This window comes from Castor canadensis, chromosome 13, assembly GCF_047511655.1.
Source record: "Castor canadensis chromosome 13, mCasCan1.hap1v2, whole genome shotgun sequence".
Classification (NCBI taxonomy): Eukaryota; Metazoa; Chordata; class Mammalia; order Rodentia; family Castoridae; genus Castor; species Castor canadensis.
This window is the reverse complement of record NC_133398.1, coordinates 84066620-84081264: the sequence shown is the minus strand read 5'-3', so window position 1 is coordinate 84081264 and position 14645 is coordinate 84066620.

The window sequence follows — 14645 nt, the reverse complement described above, 5'->3', positions numbered from 1 at the left end:
CAAGTATTTTTCACAGTTAAAAAAAGCTTTTAAAGCTGGAAGTCTCCAATGCTGGGTCCATCGCAGAACACATTAAGAAGTTGTTTCAGAGCTTCTACTTCATCTGCCTCACTCCTCCCATCATCCAGTTTCTTCATGTGGACTCCTGGACTTCCAGAGTTTTCCCAGAAGCAAACCATTCTGGCGTAGTTTTTTTCTATACAACCTGCCATTTCACCAAACTTATATGTTCATTCTCTTCTTTTATGACACTAAGATAACCCCATTCTACTATATTTGGATGCTTTGTGAGGGATTACTGCATTGGATCTGAAGGTAGGATGAACATCAGAGTGTCTGGAATGAGTTTTTTCCTTCTTTTTTTATTGTTTCACTGGGTATTCATTAGAATGATTTTTCTAAACATACCTTTGACTTCTACTGACTCACATGTTCTGGGGGGGGGAGGCTTAGTGCATGAATTTTGGTGATTCTGTTGCACATTTCTGTAAATGAACTAATGCGTTGGGTTCACACACCTTAGGCAAGTACTCTCTACCACTGAGTTATATAACCAGCCCATATTCCTTCATAATTTACAACTTAATAGAATTGTTCTGGGTATAATAGTTAGTTCTAAAAGTTAGGCTTAATGATATTTCTGACACTAAGGCAGGTGGATGGGAAAAACACTGACATTTTGGAGTGGTATGAGGCTGTGAGTTACCTTGGTCAGAATGAATGTGCATTCATTGGACTGATTCAAGAGGCATATTGTTGGTTGTGGTTGAATATATGCTGCCCTCATACAAAAACTGTCCTGGATTTTGCAGAATTGGTATAGAAGGACTGGATGGGTTGATTGGAAACTGCTGTAACTTATTTAGTTTAAAACAAATCAGGGACCCAAAAAAAAGTTACCTTAGTTTACTTCCAGAAAAGGAGTAGAGGTTTTTTTTTTATCTTTTCTTTTTTGGTGCTGGGATCGAACCCAGGGCCTCACGCATGCTAGGCAAGCGCTGTACCACCGAGCTACATCCCAGCCCTGAGTAGAAATCAGCTTTGAGTATTTTGTGCGCTCAAGATTTCAATATGCTATGTTTCTTTTTCTCGTGGACCAAGTGGCATAGCATGTAAGTAGGGGATTGGCTGAGGGACTGACAGAGCATTTTTAGCAGTCAAAAGATGGGATAAAAACTACATTTTTTTTTTGGAAATACTGGGATTTGAAGTCAGGCACCTCACGCTTGCTAGGTAGGTGCCCCTTGAGCCACTCAACTAGATCTTTTTTTGTGTGTTAGATATTTGTTGAGGTAGGATCTTGCTTTTTGCTTGGGCTGGCTTTGAACCAAGATCTTCCTGATATCTCTCTCAAGTAGCTAGGATTAAAGGCACGAGTCACCACCACTTCCTGGCTAAAACTAATAATCTTTTAATTTAGAAAAATTGTGTTTATTTGGTATTGTTTGGATTCTGTACTTGAGTTTCAAAAGTTTATTTAAAAGCTTGTTTATATTAATCATTTATTTTCATATATCTGCTACTCTAACGTTTTCCAATGAGTTTTTTCTAACCTAAAGCTGGTCATATTCTTAAGCTGTCTTGCACAGCCCCACCACTTGCTGGAGGCTTGCATTACGAAGTTTTATTCATAATGAGGAGACTTTAAGAATGTGATTTGCTATGGTATCCTAAAGCTTAAGTCATCGCATCCTAACTCTTGTTCCTATTGTGTTTCTGTTTCCAAATCTGTGCAATGGAGATTACAGAATTACCCCATGGGACTGGTTTAAAGACAATTTAGGTAATATTTGGTGAAGCTCATGGGAGAATACTTTCTTTTTTGTTATATGAGCAAAGCAAAAAATTTCAAAACTGTCTCCTTTGAACACATGTCAGGAATACTGCTAAATATATTTAATATATTTCATGATATCAGTCAGTTGTTGCTCACTTGGTATCCTGTGATGAGAAAGCAGGTGTGTTGTGCTGACAGTGTTGCCAAATTCACACATGGGCTGAGGTATGAATAGTCATGCTAATTACACTTTGCAGAACTGATACTCAATTAATGTAATAGAGAATCCCACTAAACCTAACTTCATATCAACCACACTAAAAATAACACAATCCAAGTGGTGACTGATAAGCTGATTTTATTTGCCTGTTTAACTATCCTAGGAATATATTATATTCTCTGACTCTACCTGCTACTGAAATTATGATAGAATTAAAACAAAATTGAATGCATACTATGCATTCTCAAAAATCTAGATTCAGTTGCTTTATTTTATACCTTGCAAAAGGAAGGGCTGTCACATAGTAAATAAACTAATTCAATCCCTCAAATAGGCACAAAATAAAACTTTTCATTGTCTATATTAATTTAGAAGTCTTAAAAAATGGGCAGATTGACCTTTCAGAATATGAAATATGAATGTCCTCTTTGCCTTGATGATTTAAGCAAATTGTCAATACACCTCCACCCACAAAATCCAACTACAAGCCACACAAGCCCGAATATCATTGTAGAGCTATGTTTTCTAAGCATAAGGAATATATGCTTGCAAATATATGAAAAAGTTTTCATTCATTATCTTCTCAGCAAATTGATGTCATTTTAAGATAACTGTATTTATATTTATGCAAATGTAGCAAAGTACGAGCTTATCATGCCTATACATAGTAAACCATTATAAAATTAAAGCAGATTCACAAATAAAAATCTCAAGAAAAATACTAAGCCAATCAAATCCTAATTTCACACTGATTTAACAAAATTTAGCTGCTGATAACAATGTGACTCTGAGTCTTTAGTTCTTTATTTTGATATCATAGGTTCAATCTCCCTATTTCTTTAATCCAATCATCAAAAAATCATCGTTCATTTAGTTCACTGGATTTTTCTTGGCCTTCAATTGGCACAAATATGTCATTTACATCAATTCCTCTGCTTTCTCCATATTAGCCTTTGTATATTAAAATAGTACTTCTTGGTGACAGTGCAATAGAAAAATGAAAGCATAGGAGCTAAAATAGAATGCAAAGTCTTATCTACAAGGTAGTTTTCCATGGGCTGCGAAGAATCTTTTTGAAAAATTTTCAGATTATCATCAAAAAGAAAGCACAAAAATAAAAAAATCCACTCTAAAGAATCTGACAAGGATGTGAGGGCGATCTGGCTGCGACATCTGTCACCCCATTGATCGCCAGGGTTGATTCGGCTGATCTGGCTGGCTAGGCGGGTGTCCCCTTCCTCCCTCACCGCTCCATGTGCGTCCCTCCCGAAGCTGCGCGCTCGGTCGAAGAGGACGACCATCCCCGATAGAGGAGGACCGTTCTTCGGTCAAGGGTATACGAGTAGCTGCGCTCCCCTGCTAGAACCTCCAAACAAGCTCTCAAGAATCTGACAAGACTCTCTTCCAAGCCCTTAATTGTTTCAATGACTTGGTTTGTGCTCATCGTTGTCCTTGTTTTTCTGGTTGTAGATGTTCAGCCATGCATCTTGACTAGCAAGAGCTCTTGCTGAACTTCAGGGACCCTTGGCTACTTCAGATCTTGCAGTTCTCTAGAATTCACATTTAGCATTTTGTATAATGAAACCTTCCATGGGTTTTGGCTTTTCTGACTCCTATAGCTAGAAAGAAAATAGATAAACTGAATAAAAATGACCCAAGAAAAATCCCTACCACAGTCCAGACTTGCCTCTGTTCATTGCAGCCTGTAGGAAGTCCACTGATCATCTCATATATGGAATACATTGGCTGTCCTTCCTGTGCCTTCCTCCTCTTTCCCTGTATTCCACACTGCATATGACTGCTTGACCAACTGCTCTAAAATGCATTTTTTTAAACATATACTCACTTTTTCTTATTGTCCACCAGTCTTTTAACAGGCTTTCAAAACCCATTATATTTAATCTTAACTTACCCTTATCTCCCCAAGAACCAGCATCTCCTACAGTACATCATGGTCTAGCCAATTTGGATCGCTGTTTGTTGCCTGTACTTTCTACTTCTGTCCTTGCTCACGCCATTCTGTCTGCTGGTAATGCCTCATCTGCCATCTGTGCCTTCTGAAATCTGACTCATGGCTTAGTGCCCAACTCAGATGACTCTTTCTTTATGGAGAAAACATCCCCTGACTATCTCAGGGGCTCATTTTGAAGTTCTAGGGGACTCTCTTCTTCTCTCCTGGACTGTCATTTCATGCTGCCTCATGTGATAGCCATTGTAGAGAATGTCGGATTCCTGGAGGCAGAAACCAGGCCTATTTCACAATCCTATTTTTCCCACTATCTACCTCAACACATTTGTTATAGAAAAAACAAAATACCATTTTTCCATACATAAGAAACTCAGAATCACAATTATAGAAGAAGTATGAGTAGGCAGTTGAATAAAGCTCTAAGTAATGGATGATATTTTGCCTTCAAAGATAGCAAATCACCTTGTAAAGTCTGATAAATTTTTCCAGGTTGCAGGCTATATAGTTATTTTTATGCATGATCAATAACAAATTTAACAATTTGTTCAAAGGTTAAAAAAAGGGTCATTATAAAGAATAGGCAGCCAACTGCCACTCACTAAAGTGAGAAGAGACATTTTATGCACACGCAGGAGCCCTAATGGGAAAACAGAGCAATGGCCCAAGACTCTGGCCCAAGGACACACTATTAACCACCCAGAAACTGTTTACTGAGAACAGCCGACTTGGGGCTCTATGGGCCCCTGTACTTTCCGGCAACCATGTTTTGCTGCCAACTTTAAAACATGAATAACTAATTCACATCAGTTCATTGACTTCACTGACTTAGTTTTTGCTTATTTATTTTCCTTTGGTATAGCATATATTAATGAGAAAATGAAAATAAAGATATATTTTTCTACAAACTCTGACACAAAACTGAGGTCAAATTTATCATTCAGAGAAATGTTTGGGGCTTTAAGTAAATAATTTTCTTTTGCTGGGCCTTGTTAGTATAAACACCTTTATGAATGGGAACGTTTTTTCCCTCTGGTGTTTATTTTCAGTCATGTCTAAATACATTACTTTTTCCTTATTACACCACTATTAGTTGCTAAAGTTATAATAATAAATTTATCAAAGTAGGTGCCTGCCATGCAGACATTCTTTGTTATGAGGGGGGTAACAGTAAAAGTTTCTCAGTCACAAGGAAGGCCATGCCCTGGTGCTACAATGAGTAATGTTGGTTAACCAGGGAATCTATAGATATGTAGATTGTTGTCTGGTTCCTGGGAACCTGACTGCTGTCAAAGGCTACAGCTGTTCTGGAGTCAGTGAGAGTAGCACATTATTTTGTGCGGTAACACATTGCTTTTTGATGCAGTGTGGTACCTCCAAAAAGTTGCAGAAAATTAGAATATTCTTTCCTTTGAAAGTTAAAATTTAAGCTCAAGGGTCAATAGTGGTGATATTTAGGAAACAGAAGATTAGTTTTCCATCCAGGAATGATTGAACCCTAGATTCATGTCATAACATATTCAAAGAGAAACAATTGCTGGTCATAAGGAGGGAATGTTTTATGATCTGGAAATATATACAGAAGAATCAGTGAGGCACACATTGGCCTTGGGAAACACCCCTAGCAAGGGGCTGCTTGGTTCAGTGTACTGGTCACAATGGTCAAGTCCGTGGTGAAATTACTCCTAATGTGGAGATGGACCAAATAATTGTAGCTACAGCACTTCAGTTAAACCACCTCTACACAGTCAGTTACAGGCACCTGGCCATCTTTACTGGGTGCCATTTACCTTTGATTTATTTGGTGGATTCATTCCTGTGGTTATAACTTTGCTTACTGTATGTTTGCTTATAATCCAGAGATGTGCTTATTGTTCTTGCACAGAGAATTCTGATTCTGACACCTATGTAATAATAAGTTTGATAACCTCATGATCTAATGTCACAGTAAACAGATCTGTCCGCAGTGCTGACAAAATCTTTCTGAGGCTGCAAAGCTGCTAGACTGTGATGAAGCAAATTCACAAAGGAGCTGCCATCTTGTGAGGCTTTCCAGAAGTTTCAGTACATGGAGGAAGGGAAGTGATCGTTCTGAGCACATTCTCTGAAAATGGAACATGCAATGCTCCCACATTTGGATATTTAGGTCATTTATTCACTGCACAAAAAGTGAGTGGGGCTGCAGACATATCCTGCTCAGCACTCAAAAGCTGCACTCCACAAGCAGGTCCAGCTGGAAGAAGGGGCTATTGTTTTCTAAGTTATAGAAAGGCAGTTTGGTCTGGAATTAGAGTGATTGCAATGGTCATAATACTCATGAAAAATGGTTTAGGGCAAGCTACTTTATGTAGACATTTAAGTTTTTTTCTGTTCGGCGTTTGAACTCAGGGCCTCATGCTTATTTGGCAGGTGCTATACTGCTTGAGCCACTCTGCAAGCCCATATATATGCATTCAAAACCTCATAGTTGTATCTTGGGGCTGAGCTAAGGTCTCTAAATATGTGGATTATCATAATTATCAGGAAAAATTATAACTATGTAAACACAACTATATATACATTTATTTCTAACATATACAGATACAACAGTTTTTTAAGTATATATAATAATTGTACAAAGTAGGGATTTTATTGTGACATTTCCATATATGCATATAATGTACTTTTTTGGATCAACTCCCTCTACTACTCTTTCTTATCCCCTTTCCCATTTGCCTTCCTCCTTTCCCCTTCCCACCATCCATCACAACATAGTTCCCCTTTTCCTTCCATTTCCCTCTATTTTTCCTCTAGATTCCACATATGAGAGAAAACATGATACTTTGTGGGATTGGCTTATTTCACTTAACATGATAATCTCCAGTTCTATCCATTTTCCTGCAAATGTCACAATTTCATCCTTCTGTACAGCTGAGTGAAATTTGATTGTGTATATATACAACATTTTAAAATAAATTCATCCATTGATGGGTACCTAAGCTGATTCCATAACTTGGCTATTGTGAATAATGCTGCAATAAACATAGGTGTACAGGTATCTCTGTAATAAGTTGACTTTGATTCCTTTGGATATATACCCAGAGTGGTATGGCTGGATCATATGGAAGTTCTATTTTTAATTTTTTGAGAAAATTTCTACTGATTTCCATAGTGGCTGCACTAATCTGTATTCTCACAAGCAGTGAGTAAGGGGCTCTTTTTCCTCCTCATTCTGACCAGTATTTGTTTCGTGATGAAAGCCATTCTGACTGGGGTAGGTCTCAATGATGGCTTGATTTGCTTTTCTCTGATTGCTAAGGATGCTGAACATTTTTTTCATGTATTTATTGGCTATTTATACTTCTGCATTTAAAAAGTGTCTGCTCAGGTCCATTGCCCACTTATTGACTGGAAATTTTGCTCTTTTGTTGTTTAATATTTTGATATGGTATAGATATTAATCCCCTATTTTTCCCATTTTTGGCTTTTTCTCCACTCTGTTAATTGTCTCTTTTGCTATGGAGAAACTTTTTCATTTGATGCAATCCCATTTTTTCATTTCTTGATCTGTTAGAGTCCTATTCAGAAAGTAATAGCCTACACCTATGTCTTGGAGTGTTGCCCTTCTGTTTCCCTCCCATAGTTTAAAAGTTTCAGGTCTTACATTAATGTCTTTGATCCAATTTGAATTGACTTATGTACAGGATGACAGAGCAGGATCTAGTTTTAGTGCTCTAAATGTAAATATGCAGTTTTTCCAGCACCACTTGTTAAAGAGGCAACTTAAGTTTTTTGGGGGGCACCTTTGTTAAGAATCAGATAACTAGCTATGTAGATTTATTTCTGAATCATCTACTGTATTCCATTGGTTTATATGTCTGTTTTTATGCCAGTACCATGCTGTTTTTGTTACTATTGTTCTGTAATATAATTTGAAGTCCGGTATTGTGATACCTCCAGTGTTGTTCTTTATGATCAGGATTACTTTGGTGATTGGGGTCTTTTGAGTTTTTCTAGTTCTGTGAAAAATGTCATTGGAATTTTGATGGTGATTGCATTGAATTTGTAAATTTCTTTTTGCAATATGACCATTTTAACCATATTTATTCTACTAATCCATGAATGGAGGAGGCCTTTCCATTTTTCTTTTTTTAGTGCTTTATAGTTTTCATTATAGAGGTCTTTAGAATCTTTGGTTAAGTTTATGCATAGGTATTTTATTTATTTATTTGTTTTTGAGATACTGTGAATGAGATTATTTTCCTGACTTTATTTTCAGAGAGTTCATTGTTGGTATATAGAAAAGCTACTAATTTTTAAATGTGGATTTCGTATCCTGTTACTTTGTTGAAAGTATTTAATAGATCTTAGAGTCTTTTAGTGGAGTCTTTAGGTCTTTTACGTATAGGATAATATTATCTGCAAACAGTAATAATTTGACACCCTCCTTTCCTATTTGCATCCTGTTTATTTCTTTCTCTTGGTTTATTTCTGTGGCTCAGATTTCAAACACTATATTATATTAGAGTGATAATAGTGGACAACATTGTCTCATTCCTGATTTTAGAGGAAATGTTTAAACTTCTTACCAATTTAGTGTAATGTTGGTGTAGGTTTGTTGTGTTTGGCCTTTATTATGTTAAGATATGATCCTTCTATTCTTAATTTCTTCAGGGCTTTTATCATGAAGAAATATTAGATTTTGTTTGAGGCTTTTTCTCCATCTACTGGGATGATTATGTGATTCTTGTCTTTCATTCTGTTTACATGCCATATTACATTTGTCAATTTGCATCAAACCTTTGCATTCTGAAATGAATCCAGCCCAATTTGATCATGATTTTTAAAAAGTTTTTATTAGTATGTAATAGTTGTTGGGGAGGTTATTATAACATTATGCATGATATTTTTAATGTGCTATTGAATTCTGTTTGAAAGTATTTTATTAAAGATTTTTGCATCTATCTTTATCAAGAAAATCAGCCTATAGTTTTCTTTTTTTGTTGTGTTCTTATCTAGCTTAGGTACCAGGGTAATATTGGCTTCATCAAATGTATTTAGGATTGTTTCTTCCTCTTTTATTTTGTGGAATAGTTTGAGGAGCATTGGTGTTCATTATTCAATGGTTTGTTAGAATTCAGCAGTGAATCAATCTGGTCTTGTCTTTTCTTCCTGAGATGATTTTTATTATTGTTTCAGTCTTACTCATTGATATTGATATGTTCAGATTTTTTCTGCATTTTCTTGGTCCAATTTTTGTAGGTAATATGCTTCTAGAGACTATCCATTTCTTCTAGATTTTCAAACTTATTGGAGTATAAGTTTTCAAAATATATTGCCTATTGATGCCCTGCATTTCAGTGTTACTTGTTATAACATCACCGTTTAGTATCTAATTTTAATAGATTGGATCATCTTTTAATTTTAGTTAGTTTGGCTAAGCATTTGTCAATCTTATTTATCCTTTTAATTCTTTGTGCCTTTGATCATTTGTATTGTTCCTTTAGCCTCCATTTCATTAATTTTGGCTCTGATCTTTATATTACTTCTTTTTTTCTACTAACTTTGGAATTGGTTTGTTCTTTTTTTAAGACCTTCATGTGTATCATTAGGTTATTTATTTTAGATGTCTCTGATTACTTTTTGCCATGCTGCACATTGAAGCCGGGGCCTAGTACATGCTAGGTAAGTGCTCTACCACTGAGCTATATCTTTAGCCTTTGACTTTTTGATGTATACATCTATAGGTATAAACTTCCTTCTTAGAATTGCTAACATTTTATTTTGCAGGTTATTGTTTGTCATTTTTTCATTCTCATATGCTTCCAGGAACTTTTAAATTTCCCTTATTTCTTCAATTACCTACTGATTATTCAAAAGTATATTGTTCAGTTTCCAAGTGTTTGTATACTTTCTGTAGTTTCTATTGCTCTGATTTAGTTCACTCCATTGTGATCTGAAAAAATAAGTTATTTTAATTTTTTTGTGTTTGTTAAGACTTGTATTATGCCCTAAAATATCATCTATTTTGGAGAAAGTTCCATGGGCTTTTGTTGGTGTTGGGTGGAATATTTTGTAGATGTCTGTTAAGTCAATTTGATCTATGATGTTTTTCACTCTGAAGTTTTTTGTTGATTTTTTTTGGGAGGTCTGGATGACTTATCTATTGAGAAGAGTGGGGCATTGAAATCACCCACTTTTACTGTGTTAGGGCCTGTCTGTGCCTTTATGTCTGTAGTGATTCTTTTGTGAATTGAGCTCTTGGACATTGAAGTGCATACATGTTTATAGTTGTTATAACCTCTTGGTGGACCCTTTCCATTATTGATATAAAATAACCTTCTTTGTCTCTTCTGACTAATTTTGATTTGATGTCTGCTTTGTTAGATAGGAGTATAGCTGCCCCTTCTTGCTTTCAGATTCCATTTACTTAGAATACCATTTTTCATCCTTTCACTTTAAACCTGTGTTTGTCTTTGCCACTGAGTTGTGTTTCTTGTAGGCAATGAACAGTTGGATTTTTTTTTTAATTCAGTTTGCCAGCCTTTATCTTTTAATTGGAGAATTGAGACCATTAATATTCTGAGCTATGACTGAGGGGTATGTGGTAATTCCTGTCATTTTGTTGTTTTTGTAACACTCGATTCTCTCCTAATCCTCATTTGCTTATGTACTCATCTAGTCAGATTTATTCTTTCCTGAATTCTCATAGTTGTATTACCTTCCTCTTTTGTGTGTAGGATTCCTTTAAATATCTTTGGCAGTGTTGGCTTAGTGTTTGTGAATTCTGTTAGCTTGTGTTTATCATGAAGGTTTTATTTCTCTTTCAATTATAAAGGAATACTTTGCTGGATCCAGTAGTATAGGTTTATATATATTTTCTTTAAAGACTTGGAGGTACATCATTTCATGTCCTTCTTGCTTTTAGAGTTTCTGTTGAGAAATCTGCTATTATTCTGATGAGTTTTCCTTTTATATGATTTGATACTTCTGTCTTACAGCTGTCAATATTCTTTCCTTGTTTTGTATACTTAATGTTTTAACTGTAATATGATGTGGAGAAATACTTTTCTTGTCTTGTCTGTTTGGTGTTCTAAAAGCTTCCTGTACCTGGATGATCAACTCTTTTCCAAAGATTTGGGAAATTTTCAGCTTTATTTTATTGAAAGTATTTTCTATGTCTTTATCTTATACTTCTTCTCCTTCTTCTATGCCCATGATTTTTAGGTTTGGTCTTTTAATGATGTCTCATGTTCTGTTTATACTTTCTTATTCTTTCTTTGGCTTTTTCTGAATGTTCTAATTCATATCACTTGTCTCCAAGTCATGATATTCTGTCTTCAACTTTATCCAGTCTATTGGCTAGGCTTTCAACTGAGGTTTTTATTTCAATTATTGATATTTTCATTTCCAATATTTCAATTTGATCTTCCCTAGAATTTTTGTGTCTATTAAGTTCCTGTCTAATATCCTGCATTGTATTCTAATTTTATTCAGCTGTTTATTTGCATTCTCTGTGAATTAAATCAGGTGTTTATTTGTGTCCTCTTTGATTTCACTTATTTTTTTATAGTCATTTTTTCGAATTCTTTGTATTTCACACATGGACATTATTATTACTGTCCATTACTGTGGAATTATTAATGTTTGCAGGAGTCATTTTCCTTGCTTTTTAAAATCTCTTGTGTTTCTGCATTGGGATTTGCCCATTAGGGGCCAAGTTATTGGTTGAAGTCTTTATTCACCTATATTCTTTCAGGTGAAGTATTCAAATGTTCAGAGAGGACAAGGTTGTGGCAGGGTGGAGGTGCAGTTTTTTATTACCAGAGTGGGGATGTAGTTCAGCAGTCAAATACTTACGCAATGTGCTCAAAGAATTGGGTAATATCCCCCGCACCACTTAGGGAAACAAAACTAATTGAAGAAGAGGAAAAGAAAACTAATTGAAGAAGCAACCACAATTGATAGACCAACTCACTATAGAAATATAGTAATAATCAACTACAAATAATCTCTGCCACCACTCTACTAACATTAGGAAAAAAGGGAGTGAAGATAGTACTGCATGAACTAAGAGATATTAGTTAGTAAAGATAGAAATGGAAAGAAAATAACAAGAATAGTACTAATGAACAGTACTCAAAAATAAAGTGAAAATATAGAAGTAGAAGAGGGAAAAGAAAACAGAAAGGAGAAGTGAGAAAGAAGGGAAAATATAGAGAATATCCACATAAAGGCAAATTAAAGAACCTCCTCCCCTGGAAACAAATAAACAATTACAAACCATAAAAATAAGGAAGAATTGTAGACAGGAAGAAAGAGAAAGAAGAAAAGATGAGAGAAAGAGGGAGAGAGAGAGAGAGAGAGAGAGAGAGAGAGAGCAAGAGAACCAATCTAACTGAAAACAGAGAGAAAATAAAAATGGGGGAAAGAAGAAAGGAAAGAAGAGAGGATTAAAAATTAGATATTAATTCTGGTATGGTGGCTTACCCTCCAGCACTTCACAGGGTGAGGCAGGGAGACTGCAATGGTCAAAGCCCAGTCCCTGAAAACCAAAAACCAAAAACCAAAAAACCCCCAAAACAAAATGAACAATAACGTGAAGTGTCCCCCTCCAACAAAACAAAACAAAAACAAGCAACAACAACAAAAAGGAAAAGACAAAGAAATTAGATATTAAATGGAGAAGTTTTGCCAGGGATGTATAAAAGCAAAGAGACAAAAATTATATAAAAAGATAGAATAAAACATTTATATATAAACATTTTAACAATGCATCTGACTTGAAATGCCTCTATAGAAAAGTGAACAAGGAAAGAAGGCAAAAAGAGGGGAAGAAATAAAAGGAAAAAAAAAGAGATATTTTTCTAAGTATGTCACTCATGTTGGCAGGAATGCAAAATATTGATCAATATTGACTAGCTTTTCTTTCTGTGGATGCTTCAGTTGCATGCCATTTGATAAGAGCAGAGTCTGTGTGGTATTTAGCTTTTTCTGTTTTCCTTTGTGTTGTTCTCTACACATGACCATAGGGCATGGTTTGTGGGCAGAACTGGTGGTGATTGCCCTCTGGTAATTACTCCCCTGTTATCCTGCTTCTCAGGACTGATGGGGCAGACTGTAAGCTTTCCACCAGCTGGTCCAAATTTCTAGAGCTTTCTAGTGTCTGGTCCTGGGGTAGGGAAGCCCTAAGGGAATGCAGTGAGGACCACCATCACTGCATAATACATTCTTTACCCTTTATGTCTGCCCAGTTGATCTCTGCCCAGTTGATCAGTGATTTCTACTTCCCACTGTGACTCTGGCCAAATTCCCACCCCATGGAACCCTTGAGTTTCTGATTCAAAGAATTTCTCCTCTAGTAGACCAGTTTTCCCAGCCAGCATGCAGTGGATAAGTATCTGTTCTTTGCTGTAGGCTCCTGGAGATAGACTAATGCAAGGACCTTTGTCTCCTAATGCTGCATACTCAGACAGGATCTTTTCCAAATGGCTTCCAGCCACTTTGCCATGAACTTTCCCAGGGTCTATATGCTATGTGGACTTCAGGACTCCTATCTGGTTAGACTGTAAATATGCTTGCTACTGTGTCCAGTGTTAACTGTGTTTTTTGTCTTTCTTTCATCTCTACCCATTCCCTCTACACACTGCTTCTTTCTGGTCCACTTGCTGAGGCTTTCTTTCTGTATCTCCATTTCATTCTTTCTAAAATTTTCTTTTTTTTTTTTTAAATAAGATTCTCTGTTTACAACTGAAACTACAGTGCATATTTTCTGTTCCCACCCTCTGAAGCTGTGTGTACTACATGCTCCACACTGGGCACTTTACCCTCTGGAGTGGTCTTTCTCTCCCTCTGTTCCACTGTCTAAAATTTTCTATTTAAAAAATATGATTTTTGTCTCTTTGCTGCTGAAATTTCAGTGCCTTCCATCTGTCATCTACTTTCCAGCTGCTCCAAGTCTCTTCACTGGAGATGCTGGTTATCAGTGGGTGCTCCTAGCATACCATCTCCAGATACAACTGTTGTGATATAGTGTATTCATCCTTATATATAGGCAATGACAAAAAGAAGGAAATAAAAATAAATGCACGCACAAGATCTTGTGTACTTCAGTTGAGAGATCATTAATGGAGAGAATATTGTCAAAGTGTATGCCTTTCCCTAATAATGACTATTCTTCTAAGAAAACTTGTGGGGACCTCCTCTCATAGAGCGATTCATATTTCTTCCTCATCACCCTAACTTCAGAAAGCCTTCCTATTTCTATTTCAAATTTTAGTTACAATCAGTCTAACATTTTAAAAGACACCCAATATTCTTCATGATAATGAATTTTATTAATTAGTACTTAAGTGAGAACTTACTCTTGATGATCTTTAGGTTATCAATCAAAACAAACATACAAAATGCAAAAAGCCAATTTGATAAATTTAAACATTTCACTGATAATTCTTTGACTTTTACATTTCTGAAATTTCCTCAGAGGCTACTGCAAAGATGAAGATTAATAAGTTTCTGAAAATGTCACTATTTCTACCAAGTATAGTTGCAGTGATATATTTTGACTTGTAACTAGCTTTAAAAAGAAGCAAAATTGACCAAGTGTATTCCAGAAATTGGTCATTGAGACAAGCATTTCCTGCAGCCATGACAGGTTTCCAGAAGCTTTGCTTCATTATCTTTGATCACTTTATCTGGATGTC